The 11,496-nt window shown below is 46.6% G+C and overlaps 1 long non-coding RNA gene across 1 annotated transcript in view; it reads left to right on the forward strand.

Annotated features, from left to right (window-relative positions):
• The window catches only part of LOC128853919 (uncharacterized), a 188,313-nt gene extending 179,956 nt beyond the window's left edge, over positions 1–8,357 (forward strand). The window contains exons 10-12 of the long non-coding RNA XR_008452747.1: positions 1,860–2,093; positions 3,121–3,289; positions 4,508–8,357. This is a non-coding gene — a long non-coding RNA (uncharacterized LOC128853919). The remainder of the gene's footprint in view (positions 1–1,859; positions 2,094–3,120; positions 3,290–4,507) is intronic.
• Positions 8,358–11,496: the final 3,139 nt, after the last annotated feature.

Raw genomic sequence — 11,496 nt, forward strand, 5'->3', positions numbered from 1 at the left:
TTCTGTGGCAATGTTGCTTCCTGAGCTTTTGGAGGAGCACTGAGGATGAACCTCTGCTTGCTTTGAAGATATGATGTCATAGTATGAGTGAGCCTGCAAACAGAATAAATGCCACAGTTATGGTTTCATCAAAGCTGTACGCTGGTTAGAATACCTGAGAAGAAATAAGTAAAATCTGAGTGACAGCCCAGGTGAACTATCACACATCCATCACCAGAGTAGCATTTAACTAATTAGGAGATAAATGACAGTGCCATGAAGAGTATATTGAGACCAGTGAAAAATGTTCTAATGTTGATAGAAATCACATAAAATAACAGTCACTGAAATAGCTTGACAGGTCTACACTGGTTTTGGGGCTCTACTTAACATGGGGGAGCCCCTAAACTTTAAAGAAGCATCTCCTTACCCTCATCTAGACAAACTACCTTTGTACCTTTGATCTAAACAAACTCTGATCTCCCTGCCGCCATTGAACTCACCTTGTCTGAAACCTAATCTGACTACTTTATTCCACCTCTACACTGGGAATTCACTCTATCATTAGCATTTCAATCTATTTAATTCACTGAGGGTCGCTGAGCAATGTAACTGAATCCATGCTAAGATACCACTGGCAATTTAGCTGTCTGATAGTCTCACCTTCTATTTTTAGTTGCACTCAAATTCCTTGCTTAAGGGGGTGCACACTGTGTTTCTGGATTAGCTTCCCCCGACCCCTCTATTGTATCCCTGACAGTCATCTATAAGATAGAGTCCTATTTACATTGTTCTATTATACTAATTACAGCTTGTCAAAGGTACGGACAGTATTCTTGGACACATAATCTACGGGCCAATAACTCTGGGATTAAGCCCTTGTATTTGGAGCGGCAAGCAGTCCATCTTACTGCACTGAAGAAAGTCTTTGCAAAACAAAATCTTTTAAATTGCACAGCCAACAACTTCAAAATCTTGGTACCTAATGCTTTAGGCTGGATGGTCCATCTCATCTTTGTGCACTCTGCAGGGTACTCTGTAGTGCCAGATCCTATCGCTTGGGTAGAGCAGGAATAGCATTGCCAAGGTTCATACTTTCAGAGGTGGGGGTTTAGGGTAAGGCATGCAGCCATACTGTTTCTTCTCTAAGGAATTATTTCAAGCAGCTGTGCTCCTTGGCCTTCCGTATCTTTCACTTCTTCAATCTTGTGCAGATTCCACTGCATCTTATTTTTGTATTTATTTTCTCCTGCCACACCACTCTCCCCAAGCTCTGTGTTCTAATGACCTTCTTAGCAAGCACATACACTGCGGTGTGTATTCAAGCACATATGCTGTGGCGTATATTTAGTTTTGAACCAGCTTACGGCTCTTCTTAGGTGCAATTCAGGGCAGGAAGCAATTTGTCCTTGTTAGTAAAGCTATGTACTTATGCACAGGCTGGCTGTGTTAGCTAAAGTCTGGTCGCCTGTTACACTGGCTTTAGCTCAGTATTCAAGTCATCTTGAAATGTAACACAAAAATTAGGCAGGGTATGGTAAAACACATACATGTAGATAGGCAGAAAGCAGGCTTTATTGGGAGGGAAAAGGGCTGGTTGGGCATTTATCTTGTAAAATTCATCAGTAAGTTTTCTAAATTATATTTGTGTTGCATTTTGGGGATCAGATTTCTTTTAACACCTTCTTCAATGTAAACTTGGTGTAAACTTCTCTGAAGTCAATATAGTTGACTCTATGGGAAAGCGAGAGAGAGATTACAGCTTTTTAGAGTGTATGTGGGAAGGTGGTAGCATACAACAGAATATTTGACTATAGCTGAAGACTAGGCTTCATGAGCTCTGTTACCAATTGGCCCTGTGACTTCCCTTCTCTCACCAGCTTCAGGCTTCAGCTACCGTCCAGCCTTCGAGCCCTGACACTATCGCCTTTCGTGGGTGCTCAGTGCACGCACCGCTGAGCCCTGGGCTGAGCGGCGCCATCAGTGTGAAGCTGAGCAATGCTGCTTTGGGGGCTGATGCTCCGAAGTAAGCAATACAAGACCGCCCCACTTCCTCCGATTCCAGCTCTACCTGCCACTGAGTAAATATTTTCCTGTGCAAGTGCTGTGCAAAGGTGAGTAAAGAGCTGTGGCTGCTCCCTGGGAGGATCATTGCTGGGGATGAAACTGGAATGTACACCAGCAGCCTCGGTAATACCCAATTCAGATTGCTGATGAATACATCCTGACTTTGGGCACACACCACCTGTTAATACTAATGGGAACTTCACACGTGAATGCTGGTGAATATTGCCCATTATTTTTGGTCCCAGAGCTCCGAGTTGAAAGATTCCCTGAGAAAAATGGCCATTTGCTCTATGTTGCAGGCTACAATTCATTATATCCAGTGCATGGTGACTGTTATTTACCTTACAGAACTGTAATGTGATAAGAAGTCTATGTAAGCCACTTAATGGTCTGTCTACCTTAAAGAAAATGTGTACCTGATCAGCCTCTGATTTATGCCACTTTCACCCCAGAGCAACTCTGTTGGCTTCAGTGGCGTTATCCCTGATTTATGCTAGTCTTAGTCAGCCTTCATGAGTTTATGTACTTTATATGACTCATGTACGCGAGGAAAATGTAGTCTAATAAAATATCTGGCTGTGCATCGTGGCTGCAGGTTCTTTGCAGAACTATTAACAAGGGTACTACAAAACCATGTTCTGCTCCTCTGCAGTGCCTATATATTTCAAGGGGTTATATCACATACCTATAGAGATGTAGCTTAATGGTCTCATACTTGACTAACGCACTGCCTTCTTGGCATGGGGGGGTGTTAGAGCTAAGGCAGCAGGCACAGTAAACCTGTAGGATGAGAATAAGAATTTGACTGTGGTAATTAGGGCGTTTTTATTTTTTACTGGGCAGATCAAGTTCCTTGCCTAAAAACAAGGAACTTCCCACAGATTCACCCTGAAAACAACCATTTCTAACTCAATTGCCTTGCTGCATCAGAACTTCTTTTCTGGCTTTGGGGTAGGAAAACAGCCCACTTATGATGTTCATATTGCAGTAATAGCGAGGACGCACAGTTTTAGATGCAGGACTCCTTGTTCTAAAAATATGTGTAAACAGACCATGAAAACTCTCTCTGGCCAGATGATCCCTTGCTCCTGTTAATGAGGACTTCTCTAATCACCCCCATCTTTCATCACCTGGTCTTGCCTGCAAGGGAAGTGATCTTTCTTCAGATCTCTGGAGCTGGAGCATCAGTATGAGCTTCAGTGAAGGTGCTGGAGAGATACCCATTACCACTGCTGGATTCCAGGTCAGTTCACCTTCCCTGGTACACCTGGTTACTGATGGTCAGATGTGACACCTGAGAGCACTCCGTAGTTGATGTTTGTTTTCTTCACTATCTTTCCTTCTAAATTTTGCCTGCTTCTTGTTACGTTCTCAAGCACGTTTGAATCTAATGAATATGAGTGGCAGGTATGTGCAGGTGTCGGGTGTAAAATACAGAGGCTGGGTGAAGTTCTTGGGGGAAATGGCAAACCCTCTTTGGGATTTGTCCTGTACTACAGGAACAGCATGATACACACTTAAGCCCCAGAGAGGTACATCTTGGAGATACCAGCAATCCTAAACTAGATTCCTGGTTTGCATAGGTTTATGGATAGCCTTTGCTAGCAGTGTGATGTTAAACGGAGATAATTTCGTGTTTTGCTGCAGTATTTCACCAACAGCATTGGCTTGTTCCCTTTGAAAAAAAAATAATTAAAGCTGCTAAGTTCTTAAAATGGAAAGTGCATCTTTCTTCGCATGGTAAAACAGCAATTTGAAGGCTTGCTCTGGCTGTACTTAGCTGTAATTTATGCTTTTGCTCTCGTAAGGGGTCTGCTTGCCCTTGATGCATGTGCGTAAGTCCCATTAACGTTAATAGGAGCTGAATGCAAGCATTAGCTGATGCCAAATTTCCTAAATGCTGCCTTCAGTTCTAAAGCCAAGATTTGGTCCCTGCCTCTGCAGCTCGTCAGCTCCTTGCAGCCCAGAGCTGTTCCCCCTCCTCTCTGGCCACACAGCAGCCAAGCCAGGCTTCTGCCAGGGCTGGGGCACCGCAGACACCCTCCCGTCACACCGCCCGCACAGGGGTGGCTGCTGGGGGGTGGTCTGAAATGCACCACCTGCACCAGAACAGGAAAGAAATTCATCAGCAAGAGATGTTTTCTGCTCAGCTGACACTGTAATGAGCTCAAGCCCCTGGGTGGAGAAAAGTGGGGTGACAGGAGAAAAGCGTGGAAAGAGGAGGGGAAAAACTTGTTTCAGGCAACAAATCAGTTGCTAACTCTGATCCAAAGCCATTTGCATAGATGATGTTGGCCCAGGGTGGGTTGGAAATATAAGGCATTCTGTAGACAGCTGCCCAAGGGAATGCTAATTAGCTGGCAGGCAATTAATAATTAATCAGACTTTTGTTCATTGTGAAGACAGTGTTTTCTTTGGCAGCTTCATAATGTTCTGAGTTTGCCTTGCTTTTCTTTTGCAGGCTGATATCATCGTGCTGGAACCAGGCTTTGCAGTGACATGCTTCTCTCTCCCTCAGGCATCCAACTCGCCCCGTCCACATGTGCAGCCCAGGCGTGACCTCCGCACTTGGCTGGGCTCTGACCGCCCATTTAACAGTCAAAGGCTGGAAAGGGAGTTGCTGGTGTGCTATTTTTAACCAGCTGGACAGTTAAATAATTCAGACACAGACATACACGCAGTGGTCTGGGCTGTGCCTGAGATTTGAAAGGGGAGAAGAGCATTGTGCTGCCCCTGCTAGCTTTGCTTGACCTTGGCAAGCATGGGTTCCCAGGCTCTTTAACACAAACACAAAGCAAAACCCAAGTTTCCAGGAGTGAAATCCTTGCCTCAGTGATGTCATTTGGGCTCCTGGCTCTGACTGCAATGGAGCCTGGAACACACTTAACTGCAAGGCATGAACTGTTCAGTATTTCCTTGCTTCCTAATGCTGCAGAACCTCCTTCTCCCCTCTATGAAATAAAACCCATTACAGTGCGAGTAGGAGTCCAGAATGGGGAATGTCAAAACTTCTGGGGAAAACAGGAGCAGTTTCAAAAAAGCTCTTTGGAAGCAGGACGCTCCATATGTGGCTAGTCCCCTTGATTTTGGACTTGGGAAGGAAGATGCATAGAAAAAGGTTTCATGTCTTCTCTCCAGCCCACTCCTTTCCCCAGCTGCCCTGTGCAGTGATTCACAGCTCATTGAGGAGCCACCCCTCTCACACAGGGATCCCTGGGAGAGCACAGAGCTCTGCTTTTCCCACCAAACAGACTTCATCTGGAGTACCAGAGTCAGCGCTTTCAGAGAAAGCATAGGGTAGTGGCTTGGTTTTGAGAGACACCAGAAGGGTTTTCACAGCTGGAAGTTGTTCTGCAGAGCAACAGAGGTGTCAGTGCATTACTGCGTAACAAAACCAGCGGTCACCTGCTCTCAGTTTGGGCAAATGGGTATTTTCTAATTTTTGCTCACTAACAGGTAGAGTTATTTACTTTAAATTTCCTCAATATTTTTTTCCTTGTCCAACTGAACTAAAACAAGAAAATTCACTATCACTGAAAACAGATTTGAATAGAAATTACCTATCCTGGTCTCCAGATGCCATTATGATGATTCTACTCCAATTGCATTATATCAGTGTGGAGCCTGGTGGTACTATCCTTGTCTGACAGACAGGGAAGCGCTGGAACAGGCTATAATAACTCACCAGAAAGTCTTGGATGCAGGAATTGCATGAGTTAAAGGCCTCAAACTTCTATAAATTAGCTCATTCTTGTGCTCTTGTCCTCTTAGTCTGTTTGCCTTCACCAGTGGGTAATGCTTACTGTTTCCGATGGAGACACACATTATCACACCTTATTGTTTAATCTTGGGCAAATATGATCTGGGGGAGTGAGGTTTTACAATTAAGTAAATGTACCACATTGAATAGGCAAAAGAGACCCTGTTAAACGCATGTGCATCAAAGGAAAGGCTTGGACTCAGTCTTTTTAGGCATGAGGGAACCCACAGAGGAGCTCAACTTTGAAAGAAATGTGCAGCAAACCAGGCTTCACTGATTCTGCTGTTAATAGGACTGCTTGTTTCCTTTGATTCCTGTGCGCCAGTTCAGCTGTGTTTTGGGACCGAACAAGATCTTTCCACCAGTTCGATTTCAAACACGCGGTAAATGACTCTGTGTCTGAAGCACCCGAGGTTCCCGGGTGGTCTCTGCAAAGAGACCACGGCTGCTTCTGCTGCCGAGATCGGGCGAGACGAGGCTCCCCGTTCTAGCGCGGTCAGCACCCGCCGTCTCATCGGGCAGGTAATCGATAGGAGGAGGAGAAGGATGTTACAAGTCCCTTGTGTGTTCCATGTTTGAGGTTCTCCTTGTGTCTCCACATCCCAAATCGTGACAACATTTATTAATGGAGACGTGTGAAGTCTCGTTAAAAGAATGCGGCTTGTGATGACGGCTTTAATGAATCACTTGTGGCCAGGATGACTCAGCCAAATCAGGCTGGCAGCCAGCAGCTGGGCAGAGGCGGCTTCCCGAAGGCAGACGCTTGGCAGCACGCGTACACGGCACTTGCTAAGAGCACAGCATTTTTAAAAGGTCAGCTGTGACCCATGCAATCCCTGCATGCTTCTGAAAACCTCTGAGGGGAACACCAGTAAGGAGAGCGAATTTTGCATCGGAGGTGTATTTTTCCAGCTAGAAGTGTTGGTAAGTGGGTGGGAAGGCTGGACATCCAGAGCTTGTATTTGCAAACGGAACTGATAGTACACTTGAAAAATGCAACCTTAGGTTTACCAAATCCCACTTCTTTTTCCCCAGCTGTGAGCTATCTGTCTGTCCTTCCGTCTGAGCTGCAAAAGGACATTCCCCTGGGAGGCAGATGCCCTGCCTCTTTGAGAGTGCATGGAAAATAGCATGCCGTGCCACGTACAATGGACAAGCTCAATTTTCAGATAATACAGAATTGGGATGTCTTATCTAATGCTGGTAGCAGACTCTCCTGAGAGTCTGCACAGCAAAATTCACCTTCTTAGTACAGCGAATTTAAATCACCAGAGCCACACTGGTAAAACTCTCCTGTGCACAACCTCATTCTGGACTCAAGTCCTCGAGTAATTATTCTGTAATAAAGTCACTTAAATTTTAGAATAGAGTGTCCGTGTGGAGGAGTTATACAGGCACAGCTATAACAGGATAATTATTTTGTTATAGCTATGCCAGTCGATTTCTCAAGGCCTCAGTCACATGGGAAAGCTGAAATGATGTATTTTTTACAGTCTCCAGCAATTCTTTATTTTTTAATGTCCATTAGTGCTTGACTAACGCTGAATGATAGTAGAAATTCTCCAGGACAAAGGCACCTCTCAGAATTTTCTTGTGGTTATCAAAGGAATTTGGTTTTATCCTGTTAAAGCTAATATGTAATGAATTGCTGGTGATTGGGGGTTTATAGCTGAATTGACTGGGAATTATGAAGCCACTGTTTACTAAATCCAAACAGAATAGCTGAAATACAATTGTAGAGAAGGTCCTTATTTATGTGTGAAGAATCCTTAAGATTTTTAAAGAGTACACACTAAAACCAACAAGGATATAAAATTCCCTTCTCCCCACACTATTGAAAGTTTTATCTTTCAACATAGGATTTTATGACTAAGCTTAACAGTTTCATGGGTTCTGAAATAGTTCAGTTCCTGAGTAAGTTGCTGCAAGATGAATACCATATGATTATTATTAATTAACGTGGTGAATATAGTACTTCAGAATAAAACCGCACCTATCAAAGGACAATGGCATACATGAGATTTCTATGGCGATACGACTGATCTAGCTCAAGTCTGGAGATTAAAGCACAGAAGGAACTCAGAGCCTGGATCCCTTGGAATTGCCCAGTGAAACGCTAGACATAGCAAACAGGAGGCAACTGAATTTGTCGCAGTCCTATTTGAAGTTAGCAGAACAGGGAAGGCCAAAGATCTCTGTGCCCACGGATGCGCTGTGTGGCTCCTGCACGCCAGTAAGGGCACACGGCAAACTCTTTGTGGAGCTGAGGCTTATGTACAAGCAAGCGGACCCAACATGATGTGCTTAATTGAAAGTGTAACTCAAAATGAAACCTGCCTATAGTTGTCAGCTGTCCTACAGCAGAATGTTATCTAATTACATGTATAGCTTCTTAGAAGAGGAAAAAGAATTGAATTGAGGTAGAGGACACCACCGTGCATGTCCAAGTGGAATGTATACAAGGATAAAAGCGAAGTGTGGTCTGCAGGGCCATGTATTTCACGCACGCTTGGGTAGGTGGACAGCTTGTAGGTTCCATGAGAGTCCCCCCTGGGACTCCCCACGGGTACTGTTGGGTACCAAGGGTGCTCCTCTGTCCACCTCTCCCAGTATCAACATGCCTGCAGGAAAGCTGACTCCTGACTCAGCTCTTCTTGCTGCCACGTGAGACCTACTGGATCAGGTAGGGTTATACTAACCGGCTTTTATTTCAGTTTATCCCATGCACTCATCTCTTCTGCTCTTTATGTGAATTCACCGTTTGTGTACATGGCTGGAGAGGAAGGCCCATGTTGCGATGTATACGCACAAGGATAAAAAAGGACACGCATTTCCAGGGCTGCAATGCAAAGCTTAATCGTGTTACAGAAGAACTGGAGTTATAAACTGACGGGGCATTTAAAATGTTATCTAGTTCCAAACATTTAGTGTTCAAATTCTGCCTTAAGGGGACATTAGCTTATTGTCAAATCACAATGAGGTTCTTATCGCTTTATTTTAATAAACAGTCTTCACAAATGTTAACATTTTAATGGATGATTACATTCATATTTAGCTAGCAGATGCATTCATTTTGATTGATGTTATTTCCAGGAGTACTGAAGGAATTAAATAATGATTTGTCACTTATGGCTGCTCAAATATCTTTTAAATAAACAACTTTATTCGCGGTGTTGGATCTGACTGTGGTGCGGGACCACGGCTGGGGGTGGTGTGTGGAACCACCCCATCTTCTCCCACACGGAAAAGGAAAATGTAGGAAAACGCGAGACCCAAGACCCCGATGTTTGGGACAAGGAGCGAGGCGAACCGCCTCGGCGGCGTCGGTGCTGCCCTCCCCCCGGGTCAGGGGGATAGCGGCGGGCGGAGCTACCGCGGGGCCGGGAGCATCCCATCCCGCACCGGGAGAGGCGGCCGGGCACGGCCGGGCCGGGCTGCGACTGCGGTGCTCTGTCCCCCTCTTGTGGCGAGCGAGCCGGGCGCGGCGGGCGGAGGAGCTGCGGGATGCGGGCGGGCAGGGGATGCTGCGGGGCGTTGCAGGCAGGCAGAGGAGCTGTTGTAGGGTGCGCATAGGCGGGGGATGCTGCGGGGTGCAAGGGGCTGAGGGGTGCAGGCAGGCAGAGGAGCTGCTGTGGGGTGCAAAGGGCTGCGGGGCACGGGCAGGCGGGGGGTGCTGCGTTAGGCAGCGGACAGGCCGGTCCCAGCGCGGTGCAGGCAGGGCGGGGGCTGCACGGGACACCCGTACCGCCGGGCTGGGACACCCGGGCTCCCACAGGCGGAGCCCACCCCTCTTCGCCTGTGCAGACGAGGGGGTTCCCTATTCCCACCTGGCTGCCGAACATGCCCCTGCCCTCCTCCGAACGGCTGCCCCGGCAACTAACCGCCCCCCCCCCCCCCCCCCGCGGCTCATTAGTGAGGGCTAATGAGCGGATGCGAGGCAGTTGTGGAGGAGGGGTTGGGGGCTCCATTCGGGGCTCCCCGGCCTGGCGGGGCCGTATCCAGCCAGAGCGGCCTCGGGGGGTGGTTTGCTTTAAGGAGGGCTGGGGGGGCGGGGGGCCGCCCCAGGGCCCTCCGGGTCTGTGTCCTGTCGGGAGCAGCTGTGGCGGCTCCTTCGGGGTGAAGAGGGGCTGCTCGGCCCCCCTCTGCCGGGAGGTGTGGGGGTCCCCCCCTCTGTGTGCTGTGCCATCGGGAAACTGGAAGGATGAAGGAAGGCGGGAGATGACCCCCCTGTTTGTTAAGGTCGCTTCTGCGCGGCCCATCCGGAGAGCCTCCCGGGGCTTTATCCTTCTCTAATTCCTGCTGCTTAGGATTTTTCAAGAGACCTGAAGTAAACCTTTGGTGTCCGGTAGGGTTTCAGGACCTACAGGACCTTTTCTGAACCTCGGTTGCTCCTGTCTGCCTGCAGAGAGAGAAGAGAGGTTTTGTCTCTTAGAGGCACAATTAAGCGAGTGTGGTTTTCGCCCACTTTCCAGAAGTAGTTATTAGGTTTGATGGATCGCTTCTCTTATCCAGGATGACAGATGGATGCAATGTTTTTGTCTATGACTAAACCTGCAGAGGTCGCATAAATAACTTCATAGTAAATGTTCTGATTTCATTGTAAGAGTGTTTACGTGTAGGCATATATTTTTTTTTTTCTTAAAGCAAATATCTTCCTGAGGACCTTCTGTCATGAACTGCTTTGCAAACCCTCTCCTCTTTGCAGCTGTGCCCTGACTTCTCTGCAGTAGCTCTAACGTATCTCTGAATTCAGTCTGTGGTCTATGAGTTGTCTGGGACCTTTGGGAAGGTGGCTCTAGAGACCAAACTGATGCCAGCCTATTTTATTTGAGATAACCCTGGACCTGTGACTCTCATTTTCTTTATTGGCACCCGTCATGTATTTCTCTGCACTTATACGTGTATTATATCTTTTCCTGAAAATACACTGTGGCATTTCCTCAACTCTGTGAACTTGTACGCGATAGGTGGTGGTTAAGCGTAGATCTAAGTGCTTGGGAGGGCTGGAGCGTGTGTAGCAGGAGGCCAACGGGAAGTTTCCTGGGTCAGCACAAATGACCTGGACTGTTGTTCAGGACTGTCTACTTCAGTGAGCAAAGGTACCTGTTGGACTCCTGCTGAAAGCAGCCTCCCTTAAAGAATGGTTCGATTCAGATGGAGGGCTCCTGTTGTCGTGAGGTTGCTGCAGACCTCCAGAGTTACTGGAGCAATTCTTAACCTACTGGAGAGACTTTCCAATGCAGGCAGGCTACAATTGTTGTATGGCAACTGCATTTCGGCAAAAGGATAAGTGTGTTGGGGAGCTAAATGTCCCATTAAGAGGTTCTCAGGCCAGCTTCGGGGAGCACTTGCTGCTATTGTCGTCTTTTGTAAACAGCCACCTAAACTGCTTGGTGGTTCCATTGCATTTGACTGGATATATTTATAAAAAAAACCAGTTTAAATACAAACAGGAGTTTCTATCTGTTTATAAAATAGTTTGCCTGTGAAACCAGCTTCTATACAAACAGTTTTTCATAGATTCTTGTCACGTTGATGTCACGGGGCATCCTTGAAGATCTTTACAAGAGTTGTTAACAAGTCTTGACTGCTCATTTTAAATGGCTGCGTTTAGCTATGAGGAAACAAAGATTTTTTGACAACTAATTGGGCTGTCAATACTGCGTATGTGTTGTGGTTTATGTGTTTGG

Source organism: Cuculus canorus, chromosome 17, assembly GCF_017976375.1.
Source record: "Cuculus canorus isolate bCucCan1 chromosome 17, bCucCan1.pri, whole genome shotgun sequence".
NCBI lineage: Eukaryota > Metazoa > Chordata > Aves > Cuculiformes > Cuculidae > Cuculus > Cuculus canorus.